Source organism: Ambystoma mexicanum, chromosome 8, assembly GCF_040938575.1.
Source record: "Ambystoma mexicanum isolate Mex_15411 chromosome 8, UKY_AmexF1_1, whole genome shotgun sequence".
In the NCBI taxonomy this organism is placed as follows: domain Eukaryota; kingdom Metazoa; phylum Chordata; class Amphibia; order Caudata; family Ambystomatidae; genus Ambystoma; species Ambystoma mexicanum.
Window position 1 is genome coordinate 150,659,749 of NC_090929.1, and position 13,511 is coordinate 150,673,259.

Sequence of the window (13,511 nt, forward strand, 5' to 3'; positions counted from 1 at the left end):
GTGATAGGTGTAACAATTTGTGAAAAATTGGAAATAAATCACCTATAAAAATTAGCAAAACCCAAAAAGGACTGACTATCCTTGATGCATTGAGGTGCTGGCCATTTGGTAACTGCTTTAACCCTTTTCTTGTCCATCACAATCCCAGAGGGGGTCAAAATAAAACTGAGAAATTCCACTTGAGTGGTATGAAAGGCACATTTTTCCAGCTTTACAAACAACTGATGGTCTTGTAATGTTATCAACACTGCCCTAATATGGCCTATATGTTGCTCTTCAGAAGATGAGTAAATCAAAATGTCATCAATATATACTATGACATACACATCTAGAAACTCACTCAACACCTCCTGCATAAAATATTGAAAGGCTACAGGAGCATTGCACAGTCCAAAAGGCATACCAAGGTATTCAAACAAACCGAACTTAGTCCTAAAGGCCGTCTTCCACTAATCCCCCTCTTTTACTGGAATCAAATGATAGGCCCCTCTCAAGTCTAATTTCGTGTAAACCACTGCTGTCTTAACTTGGTCCAATAAAACTGAAATCAAAGGCAAAGGATATCTGTTTTTTACCGTCACCTTATTTAAAGTTCGATAATCAATACATGTCCTAAGTGTTCCCTCCTTTCTTTGGGACAAAAAATAAAGGAGACGAGACTGGTGAGGTTGAATGTCTAATAAAACCCTTACTCAACATATCATCCAAGTATTCCCGTAAATGCTGGTTTTCTGTCTCAGTCAAAGCATAGATTCTGCTGCAAGGTAACTTTGCCCCAGGTCCCAAATCAATCACGCAATCATAAGAGGCAACCTGCCCGCCCCCCCTTTGTCAAAGACTTTAGACAAATCTTGATACTGGTCAGGAATACCCACAGCCACTGCTCCCACCTTTTGGGGTTCCGCCATCTGCTCTGCCAGAAATAATGCAGGACTCACCTCCTCCTCCATGTGACCCTCACACTCCAACCCTTCAAAAGCAACCTCCCGCGTGACCCAATCAATCCTGGGATTGTGCTGGGTTAACCAAGGCATGCCCAAAATGAGTCCAAACTGAGGTGCTGCTATTAAATCAAATACAATTTCCTCCACATGTCCGGACCCACACCTCATTTGAATTGGCAGAGTCTGTTGACAAATGGGCCAAGAAATCAAGGGTGACCCATCTACCGATTGCACCCCCTCCACCTGCGATTTTTCCCTCAATGGTAAACACAATCTTTTTGCCAACCCCATGTCAATCTACCTGTGGCTCCAGGGTCCACCATAGCTGACACTATGGGCCTCATTACACGGATGGCGGTAGGGATTTACCGGTATAATATACTGGTACCGGTAAATCCTTACCGCCTTACTACGAGGTCCCTTTGCGGGTTGGGGGATTTAACGCCTGCTTTTTGCAGGCGTTAAAATCCAACCGCTAAGGGACCTCGGAGCTAATTACGGCACCGCAAAATTGCGGTGCCGTAATTAGCGCCTTCCCCATTCCCATAGAGCCCTATGGGGCAGAAATGGGAATGGGGAAGGGCAATGGTGGAAGGGGGATTTACCGCCCCTCTAATAGCGCCAATGCTCACCGCCTACCGTGAAATGAGGCCCTATCTGTTTTGTACAAGCAAAAAATAAGGTCACCAAAATGTACAAATAAGAGTTTATTTTTCCTGCGTATTGGCTATCCCACCGGGGAACCTAGTCTCCTCTGGGCCTGACACCTGAGTTCCCCCTAAGGCCGGCCCAATCCTTTTCCCGCTTCCTCCTTGCTTCTGTCCCCTCCTGCTCTTTTCTTCAGAGTATTAGGGCAAGTTCTAATATAATGTCCTGTTGCCCACAATAAAGGCACAAATTGTTAGCCTTGCGTTGCTCCTTTTCTGCTGTAGACAACGGCCCTCTCACTCCTCCAATCTGCATAGGTTCTCCTTCTACATTCTTACTTCCCTTACCTCGATCCAGTCTGGCAAAAGGCACTACTTCTGGTCTTTTCTTATCTCCCTTGCGCTCATTTATACGATGATCTAGTCTTAACGCTAAATCAATCATGGCCGTACATGTACTAAGTTGAGGTTCTACCTGAGCGATAGCATCCTTCAATACTTCTTTTAACCCTTGGTAACATAACACAGTCTGTTTATTCTCGGGCCAATCTGTTTCAATCACTAGTCTATTAAATTGGGTTACATATGAAACTAAGTTGCGAGTTCCTTGACTTAAGGCCAACAATTCTTTATCTTGAGCCAGAGAAACTCTCCTGCGATCAAAAAGCCTTCCAAATTCCTCCAGAAAACCATCCCAATTATACAACAAGGGGTCATCCTTCTGCACCAAAGGCATTGCCCAAGCGGCCGCATCTCCAGTTAAATATGAAATAACAAATGCTGTTCTAGCCTGTATGGTCTCAAAGGCCGTGGGTTTACACAAAAAGTGCAAGCGGCACTGTGTCAGAAACATCATATATTTCTTTGGATCTCCTGTGAACCATTCGGATGCCGCCAAGGGCACACTACTAGGGGGCTGTACAATCACCGTAGATGGTGATCTACCTGTTGGGATCCCTGTAGATGATCCGGCCCCCTTCAGTGGTGTACTTTGTGCTACCAAACCCTGCACCTGAGCTTTCAAAGTACTTGATTCTTGTCTAGCGTTCACTAATTTTACTTGAATATCTTGTAAAGCCTTTAGCACTTCCGCTTAAGAGGGAGGATTTGCTTCCATTTGGCCTGGGTGGTTCAATTACCCCAAAATCGGGGGCAGATAATTCTGTCAATACTAGAAAAGGGATGACGGGGGACTCGACCCCCTCTCCCGAAGCACAGAAGCCGAATAGATCGACCCTCCCACCGTGGTTGGCACGGGCGCCTGAAATGAACAACACAGGGAGCCACGTGGTGGCCAATGGGGGGAAGACGGAGTTAGGGAAAGCGGGTCGAATGACAAAGGAAAGGAGGGGAAGATATAAAATGCAGGTACATAAGCATAACTACCATTAATAACCAATACTCCTATACCTGTACCATTAATCCTGAAAACCTCACTTCCTAATACCAAAATGTACCTATTGCAAACAATTCTTAATGAGAGGTGTACCTTTAAAGAGCATAGCCTACCCTTAAGTTTTGTGATATCACATAGGCACATAGAACATTGTGTTAGATACTCATACAAAACATAGTACTAAAACAAACATTTGAGTGTTTCCCTTGGTAAACATAGCATTGCAACAATCATGATGGCACAAACAAAGGGGTTGTCCCTTGCATGACACACCAGACTCATGGCCCACTGGGCACATTAAAGCGACAGACGAGTATGGCAAACAAAGTACACAAAACACATTCCCCTTCCCTGGGGGTTCACCATGTAATTGCCCAAAAACTACCTAAACTAAATATTGCTCCAGGTTCGCCTGAAATACTCCTTGAAAATAGAATCAGAGCCAGGAGGATTCCCAGGCGTAATTTGGCCACCAAGTAACTACTTTGCGTGTTTGCTCACACGCATATGCAAAGTCAATACAAAAAGAAAAGCAGCGTAATACAAATGCCTCCGCTGCAACATACAACAATGTAGATTCACTTATCTGATGGTCTGGGCGCCTCACGAGGACACCAGGACCCTTAAGACTGAAGCCAAACGTGATAAGAAGCTGCTCATAAATCACTGCAGCGGCCCAGGCTCCTGTAAATGCATCTTCTCTGGCTGCTCATGTTCACCGCCGCGGCCCGGAAAATAGCCCAACAGACCTTCGGCGTCCAAAGCTTCCAAGCTCCTCACGTCCTCCCACGTCGTTGCCCGTGCTGATAATCAGTAATTATCTGCACCGGAGCACTGGCGGCAGAGAGCTTAAGAGGTTCCCTAATTGCCCACCTGGCTCTCCGCGCGAAACCAAAGGACTACACAGTCCGACAGCATGCTGGGAAGTGTAGTCTTTTTCCGTTTCAGCCCCATTTCTTAAAGAATGAGCGCTGTCCCTTGCCCCAAACCTTATTCCTGACACCCTATGAGGAGTACTGTCATACAAGGGGCCATCATACCCCAAAACATTGTTAACCTTTAACTGGAACCACTGATGGTACTCTTCTCTAATGTTGACATCAAGCACAAACTATATGCTGATGACTCCCAATTCTGCCTACAGGTCCAATCCGTCAATGGCATCTATCAACTAAAATTCTGCCTCTCACACATTTAAGCATGGATGTCAAGCTCCTACCTGAATATGAAACCTGTAGATAGATAGATAGATAGATAGATAGATAGATAGATAGATAGATAGATAGATACTGGGGGTGGACAAGTGAGGGAGGATCACCTGAGTGGAGGGTCAAAGGGGATTGGGAAGAGATTACCTGAGGGTGAGGCATGGTATTCATCCTCTCCCCATTTTCCATCAAAAACCCCTTCCACAGCTTTAACGCCATATATGCAATACCATTCCATCTCTCCTTCCCCATTTCTGACAAATACTGGGACGAAGAAGAGGTAACAGAGTAGTAAGGATTACCTGCACGAAACACCTTGCGAAACAAAAGAAAGACTGCCACCTACTACCAGTTGGTTGTCCCATTAGTAGGGTCAGGCAGGGTCAGGCATTTCACACTGACTACTCACACCTCACTCTACTTGGCTCTTTTTTGAAGTATAAAAGTTGTGGTTTTGCCCAATAAGGAGAGCAAGCTGATTAGCCAGAAAGAAGCTGAGAAGCCAAGGAGCAGGGAGCTGAAGGGAGATAAACCTGGAGGATCCAGATGAGAGTGGCTTGCTGAGATGCTGGCCCAGTACTTGTGAAGGTTTGCAGCATGGCTAGTGAGATGTGTCTCCAGTGAGCTGGATTAAGGCAGCCCTTATCCTGCTGATGGTGTGTGGAGAAGTGCTCGTTCCCTTGGGACATGTGCTGACCTCAAGGGGGTCTGAGGGGCAGGTGGTGAGACCCTGACCTCGAGCCCATATGCTCAGAGAGGACCACTGACAAGCGCAATTCTACCCAGTGAGTTTCAAGTCTGAAAGCATGAGAAACTCAGGAGCGTGCGGCTAGGTGGAGCGCACACAGAGAAAGACAGAGTTTGCATACGGCACGAAGCGGAAAGCAAGAAAGATAACGGAAAGTGAATTGAAAGCAAAAGAAATGCACTGAGAGTGCGGAAAGGAAGAAAAGAACTTGAAAGTATGTGAGTGACCCACAAGTAAAGGAAAGGTGCCAGTAGGCACAGAAGCCCTAAAGATAACTGAAAAGAAGCAGAAAGGCTTGAAGGTAAATAAGGATGTAAGTGACCCGAAGGTGAAGGAAAGGTGCAAGTGAGCATCAGAGAGTGAAACAAGTGTGCAAGAGGCACAGAAAGGAAACAGACAGGTGCAAGGGTGCACAGAAGCCAAAACCAAAGAAGTGAGTGTGCAAGAGGCACAGTGAAGAGAACGAGAACCCAAAGGAAGGTGCCAGGGCATGGCAAGGCGAGAGAAGAGAAAGACAAAGAAGGTGCAAGTGTGCACAGCAAAGTGGAAGGGGCCAAAGATCAGAGGGGTAACACTTAGGAGGAGCCAAGAATCTAGCGTTTTCGAAAGTCTCTTATATTACCCCATGAGAAGGTTGTGTGTGAAAGGCACTGTAAATAAAAGAAGGGCACATCTTGACAAGTTGAATTTTGTGTTTGGAACAAACTTGTGTTTGGAACTGAAGGGGCCTGAGCTTGGGGAAGAGAACCCCAAGAGGCCTAACAAAGGTGAACCCATATTGGGTAAAACAAGGAGGCACGAGCTTGGGGAAGGGAGCCCTGAGAATCCTGGAAGAAACTCTGTTATATTTTTGTTTTGCCTGAAACTTGGAAGGATTGAAGCTTGGGGAATGGAATCCCCAGGAACTAAAGACATTGCGAGCCGTTGGAACAGAATGTAAGAACTTTGAGAAGAGTGAATAAACAACTTCTCTTTGATTGTGCTGACCTTTGATGATACTTTGATGATACTGACCAGGCCACATCTGGTACTAAAACCACCTTAAAACCTCCTTAGTTTTTATTTCTTTTGAATCACTATTTTTTCTTTAAAGAGACTTCCTACCAAATTTTATCAGAGAGTGAGGGCAAGCATAGGTTTAGACACAGATGGATTTTGGTTTTGTACTTTCAGACATCGACGGCCCTTAGAAACATCAGTTGAGCGAACCACCTCTCTAGAATTAGGGCCAGTTAGGTATTACACCAACCCCAGCATTACAGTAAAAAAGGTTTTGAAACTATAACACTTGAGTCTGTGTCTCCCTTGATACCATGCCTGTCTCACGACAGATAGATAGATAGATAGATAGATAGATAGATAGATAGATAGATAGATAGATAGATAGATAGATAGATATTTACTGACTGAGCGCAAACTTATTACCGGAAACATCTTTTATTGAACAAAAGAAATGAGCAATTTTAGCTTGCTTTACTTAGTTTTGGTTTTCTATTCTTTTTAAAGTTCAGGCAATAGGGATGTTGGAATGTTGGGATATATTTGTATTTTGTAATCATTGCATATGTTTTAATGGAAAAATATGAATACAGATATTGACAGAACTGACAAACCAGTTTCAAGGCACTACGCAAATACAAAAGCCAACCACTTACATAATCATTTAAGACACATAAAACAGTTCAGGCCCCAGACAATATCTGGCAATAGAATTAAGACAGATTTCATTTTTCTTGGGGGCTCTACCAGACATGCTCAAATCCAGAATTTGCTGACGAAATGAAACTTGAGAGCTTATCGCTGCAGCTGACACCCAGCACTAAATTCCTCTGCTTTATCATGTACAGCAATCTTTACTTTAAGGTCTACATTGCGAGGAAATGCCACATAGTCTGGTAACAGCTCTCTCTCTCCTTTGGGAAATCAAAATCATCATCCCCACCCCAGACTCTAGAATCATTATCCGAGCACAAGTAATTTCCCGGATGTAGACAGGCTACGCCTTCCTCACCCGAGTCCTGACCTCCTTCCTGGACGCACTAAAAGCTGTCCACCACCCCACATCCCATCTGATCATGAGGCTAAAGAAACATATACACATCACCCATACCTCCAGAGAGTTACATTGGTTTCTCCTCCTTGACATCATCCCCTTCAGAATGGCCCATATCACAACCAAGACAATAACAATGTAAGGTCCACCCTATCTGGCTGAAGATCTCACAATTGTTCAAGGTCTCTGCAGCGCCAGAAGCAACAGTATCTCCAAACTCAAATCTAAGAAAATAGCCCTTCTAATGCTATGCACCCAAATCTGGAATGGCATATCAGTGCTCATCAGATTGGCCCCCAGACGATTTGAGGTGCAAACGGCTAAAATGTTTAGTACGTTAGTACGTTGCCAAAAACCAAAGAATTCTAATAGTCTTTACTAAATCATCAATAGCAGGTATAACCACAGACTCTTTTCTTTCGGGGATCCCTGGTCAAAGTAAAAGATATGGTGAAAAATGTGTGCATGGAGAACAGTGTAGACCTGGCCTTGAAAGACCTATACCTGTAGCAAAGAATATTTTTCAACAAATCCATAGGTTCAACAATGCGTTGAACTCTACATTGCAGCAAGATAGTGCAGAAGTACAGAGAGGAGTAGTGGTGCAAGCACCAGCTCAGCCCTACACTACTCTTAAACCAGCAGTGATCCTAATCATAAAGGTGAAACGGACACAGCCCGACAGGTATACCTCCTTTGCCTCTTTTAGTGACGTGGGGTGAGGGCAGGCCATACTATTCAAGAGGGGTGTGCGCTCGGAGAGATTTAACATAAATAGCAATCGTATTGAGGTGCCAAATTAAAAGAGAGTCCAACCAAGCTTCTACAAAAATAAGAGCATTAAACTAACAAATATGCACGCAACTAATAAAAACACTATTGGTCTGCCCCTGTAAGGATACAGAGAACGCAGGCGGGTTCAAATGATACTGTGCTGTTTGGGAGCGGCGACAGCTTGCGATTCGAACATGCTGTGGATGTTGGGTCGGCGGCACTGAAGGACTCAGCAGCCTTGTGTGCAATGAAACAGGGACTGGGCTTGGATGGCAAGTAGGCTCAGCTGGCTAAACACAGCATTAGTATATGGCAGGGGTGAAGACTTGGAGCTTCAAGAAGGTGGTAACCAGGTGGTCATGTTAAGTTGAGGATGCTAGAAAACTCTGCGGGTCTCATAGGCCGAGACAGTAGAGCTTTAGTGTCAGCATTGAGCGAAACCTGGAGATAAAGAGGCGATTAAAAAGCCACCCCTTGCTTTTGGACATTTGTGTAATAGCAATTGTGTTTAGGAATGTACATGTGCCATTGAACTTGCACTGCCTACCCTTGGAGGATAGTGACTGGGGGATGTCAGGAGATAGTCCCAGCAAAGTGCATGGGTGCACTATGTTTTTAGCATGGGGCATTCTGAAAGAGGGTCTGATTAGCAGGCCTCCATTCAGAAAGAGGATTACATCATTTTAGTTTTTAAAATAAAACATGTTCAGGCTTCCCACCCTCACAGCTGGCATTCTACTACAGATAGTACCATTGTGGATGCTTCAGCTGTTAGTGTTATACTAGTCTATTTTCACTGTCTTTGCACCAGTGGCCCAAAGATCAAATTAACCACAAATTGCCCAAAACGCTTAGACAGATTGGTGGCATCAATGAAACACTGCAAACCACTTCATTGACCACCATTTGCGAAACAAACAAAATGTCCTTCCCATTGCCCTGTGTACAAGAATGTTCTTGGAAAATTCTGAATTTGTCTTAAGAAGGGAGTTAGCACCTATACGCCAGTAAGATCCTTGCAGTAGGATACTCGATAATTGCAAGAGGATTATCACTGCCAAGTAGCCACAGTGTGGGAGATTTATGACTCCCCACATTTTTATAAATTAAGTGTAAATATTGCCAATAGGGCTTTTTTAATTCATACAATCCAATTTACATAAAAAAAGAGAAGAATACAATCATTAGAAAAATAAAATACAATTGACTAGTTATGACATTACAAGATTAAAACAAATTCCTAATAGTCTCCCAATATTTGGACAGATGACAGATCAGTCAAAAATCATTGCAATGAAAAAATGCCTTCTACATTGCGTCCCTGGAAGTACTGAAAAGATCAGAAGAACCATATGCCAAGGCTGTAGACCTGCGTATGTGCTCTAGACTATCGCTGTCGAGCATAAGATTTTTTAAAAATTATTTCTTCTTTTAATTAAAGGGTGTTGGTTTACTTTATACCTTTTCACTGCGCAATAATTACATTAAGATTCCAAGTATTCAAAATGTTAAATCCACTATTAACAGTTATAAACCAAAATCTATTAACACACAAAAAATCATAATAATCAAAGAGTAACACCTCCAATGAGTCACTGTCTCAATAAAACAATCAAATCAGTACATGATGTGTTGTGTCTCCACTGCAGAGGTGCCACAGAGCCTCAATGTTCGATTGGTGCGGCACGTCTTGTGCAGCCTCTGGGCATCTGCATTAAACCTGATCCTGAGATTTTCACGTAGGATCCAGTTGACAGGGCATTTGAGTAAAGCAGGATAGTTTTACATGCAGTTACAGCGAGTTAACATTCTCAGCTTAAGGATTTACTGTCTAGGTCAACCACTGCTTGTTCATAATGGGTCTTGGTGATCTCTTTTTTGATGAAGGCTTTGGAGATAGACCTGTTACCAGCTACGGGCTCTATATTAAATCGCTCGCACCATGCTTCTGATTCCGGCTAGGTGAACGTTTTGTGCTCCTACAAATGAGAAAAGATTCCAGTTTTGAATCACATTTAGTTGGGTGTTAGGAATAGAGTCCATCAGTCATCGGCAAAGCGTCAGTCTGTGTCTGTTTAAACTTGAAACAACCCCTTCAATACCAAATATCAAAAGCAAATATTCGACAGTGAGTCATGTTGGAACCCCTAAACAGAGATTTTAGAGAATGGCTCTCTGCCTGTTTATGCTTTGCAATGTGATTCCGAGCCCAAAGTTCAGAGCCGTATAGTTTTTTTGGTAGGAGGTTCATAGTGTATATCATAGTCATTGGCTTGAGAGAATAGTCCCCATGCATTCAAGCAAGCAGTTTTTCACCACCCAAAAGCTGACGTATCAAAGTAGACAGGTTGTCAAATTGCGCTGTTAATTTTAGCCTGTTGTCAATACTGACACCCAGATTGTCATAATGGGGCTATTCAGGCTCATTACGAGCTTGGTGATGTGGGAAAAAAGTGGAGGTAATTCTGTTTACCTCAATTCTTCCCAAGCCGCCAAACTACATGTTTGACGGTATTACCAATGGAGGTGTTACCAGATGATAATACTGCCGATTTCTGAAGGTAAGAGTGGAGGAATTACCTGAAGCTTATTCATTCACTTTTACCTCCAAAACTCAAATTCATTTTTGTTGTGGCATTGAACCCGGGCTATTTTGAGGCAGCTTAATATAGGTTTATATAGAATGGCTTAAGCACTAATGAACACAGATTGTGAAATTGAAGATTAGCAGCAAGGGAATTTTTCTATGAGGCCAATTGTGATGAATTACATCTGATGATACTACTCTCAGAAGAGACTTTACCATGATATTTGGACCCAAACTGATTGAGTCAACTCAATACACGATACTATTCACCGTCTAGTGAATGAGCATTGCAAACAGGTGAAACCTATCAATAATACTGAGTAGGCCTTGAAAACGACCAGGAGGTCGAAACACGTGTCGGCTGTGCTGCTGTACAAATACGTGGGATAAACCACACGCTTTGTGATAGAGAACTGTGTGATACTGTAATTTGGTATTTGTATTTTGTTTATTTGTATAGCGCGCCTGGCCCAAAGGCATCTGGGCGTATATTTTAGGTTACAGTGACATAGTAAACATTAATGACATCAACTTAGGTTACAATAAGATAGTATATATCAGGAACAGTGAGAGCATATAAAGAGAACATATATTCAGATTCAAATTACTTACAAGATACTTACAGTGAATTTACAGTGTATTTACAATCAGGGAGCTAGTCAGACACAGTAGTGGCAATGGCAATGGTGCGGGGACTTACCCAGCGGATTATGGCCGGTAAGAGTTTGGAGGGTCTTGAGTGGACAGCCACGCTTTGGCCTTGCTCTTAAAGGAGTGGAAGGAGGATTCCGCTCTGAGAGGGTTGGGCGAAGAGTTCCACAGCTTAGTGGCAAGGACTGGGAAACTAACCCTGCCTGCCTTCTGCAGTTTGAACCTAGGTAAAGAAAGACAGTGAGCCTGTGCAGCTCTCTGAGGGCGGCTAGAGGTGTGGTGAGTGAATCGGCTAGCCAAGTAGATGAGCGCCTGGTTGGCCAAATATTTATGCATCAGGGCGAGCGTTTTAAGGGAGAGTCTTTGGGCTACTGAAAGCCAGCGTAGGCTGCGTCTGGTGTCAGAGATGTGCTGATCCCTGTGGATATTTAACGCTGCTCTGATGGCGTTGCTCTGGGTGACCTGTATCTTGTTAAGGTTTCGTTGACTCGTTCCTAGATAAAGGGCATTACAATAGTCGACTTTCGACATGATCAGTGTTCTGGACAGGATGGTGCAATTGGCAGTGGTAAGGAAAGAGCAGCAGGCTGTGATGAGTTTGCACATATAAGCGGATGCCGAGATTACAACATTGGTTTGTCTGGAGAGTGATAGAATCAAGAAAGATGCCTAAGGTTTTAGTATCGTTGGATACCTTGATGGTATTGCCATCGATGACGAAAGATTTAAAGGAGGGTTTATCTATTAAGTCTGTGATGTGAGCCCAAGATGAGGAGCTCTGTCTTATCATCATTAAGACAGAGCTCATGTTGAGCCATCCAGGCCTGGATGACCTGGTAGACATCATTTAAGGCTTTCGTGTCAGCCATACAGTCCCCAGTGATGGAGATGAGTATCTGGGTGTCATCGGCGTAATTCGTATAGGTGATACCCAGATGGTCAAGAATATCGAAAAGTGGTTTCATGAACACGTTGTAGAGTGTCGGCGAGACGCACAATCCTTGGGGTACTCCACACAGGACTGGTGAGGGTTCAGCAGAGGCAGAGAGGGAGAAGACCCTCCTGGATCTGTTGTCCAGGAAGGATCTGATCCACATGGTGGCTTTGTCTATAAAATTGGGCGGCCAGTTTGAGATGTCGGCATAGTATTTGGTGGTTTGCCAAATCGAATTCTGCCGATAAGTCAAGTAGTAGCAGCAGGGTCAGCTTCCCGTTATCTTTCAGATCCTCAATTTGAGTTTTTAAATCAATGAGGGCAGTTTTGGTTCCATGCCTAGGCTGGAAGCCCGATTGTCTGAGACCGAGCAGTTTGTTGGATTCCAAGTAATCTTGGATCTGCAGATAGGCTGCACGGTCTAGAATTTTAAGCAGAAAGGGCATGGCAATGATGGGCCTGTATTAGTAGGTATGCTAGCGTCCAGGATGGGCTTTTTAAGAAGGGGGATAACCCATGCATCCTTAAGGTTGTTTGGGACAATGCCTGTGTTGAAAGATGAGTTTATAAGGGCAGTGATGAAGGGAGCTAGTTCATGTGTAGCCTCCTTGATAATGGGAGCTGGGCACAAGTCTCCCTGGCAGTTAGAGGGTTTGAGTTTACTGATGATGCTTTCACAAATGGTCTCAAACTGATCACAAATCTGAGCGGTGCTACCCTCCCGGATCTCCAATTTCTTTGTTTATTCATTTCAAATCATTGTGGGTGATTTGTGGGGAGTGGGTTGCCTGCTGCCGATTCAGAAACGTATAATTCACTTTAACTTGGGGAGTGGTCAAGCTCGCACAGAAACTTATATCGATCCCACTATCTGTATACTTTATACCAGAGGATAATAGCACCACAGGTAATACCGGCAAACATTCCCAATGAAGTCCTATGGATAGGATCCGTGAGATGGCCAATAGCCGAGACCCTAACTCTAACCGTAGTATCGGAGGGCAAAGCAATGAACTCCAAACAGAACTATGCAGGAAGCAGCTCTAGTAGCATTGGGACTGGGGCTATTGAACCAACAGGCAGCACTGCACATGATGGCAGTAATGGTGCAGAGGAGGAGGAGGCGGAGGAGGCGCAGGCGGCACTTAGCAAACCCTGTACCCATGCCAAACCCAATTGTTCAGCCGGCACGACATCGCAGGCAGCCTGCAATACCACGCATCAGGGCCTCACCCTGGAACCTGACCCCAGGACAGATCCACACATTATACCGGCTGGACCGTCCAACAATCATGTACATCACCACCATGATAGAGGACGACATCAGCAGCCACATTGACATCACCACTGCCACACCCCCTCCTGAAGGTGGTGTCGGTACTGCATTTTCTTGGCACCGGAACTTAGCACACAGTTGGTGAGCTGCACGGGCTATCACAACCCTGTTTCTCTAAAATACTGGTACAGGTACTGGATGCCCTGTTGCGCCATGTGTCTGAACACATCACCCTACCCCCTACTCTTGCCCAGGTCATTGCCACCAAGTTGGCCTTCCATGCCATTGCAGGC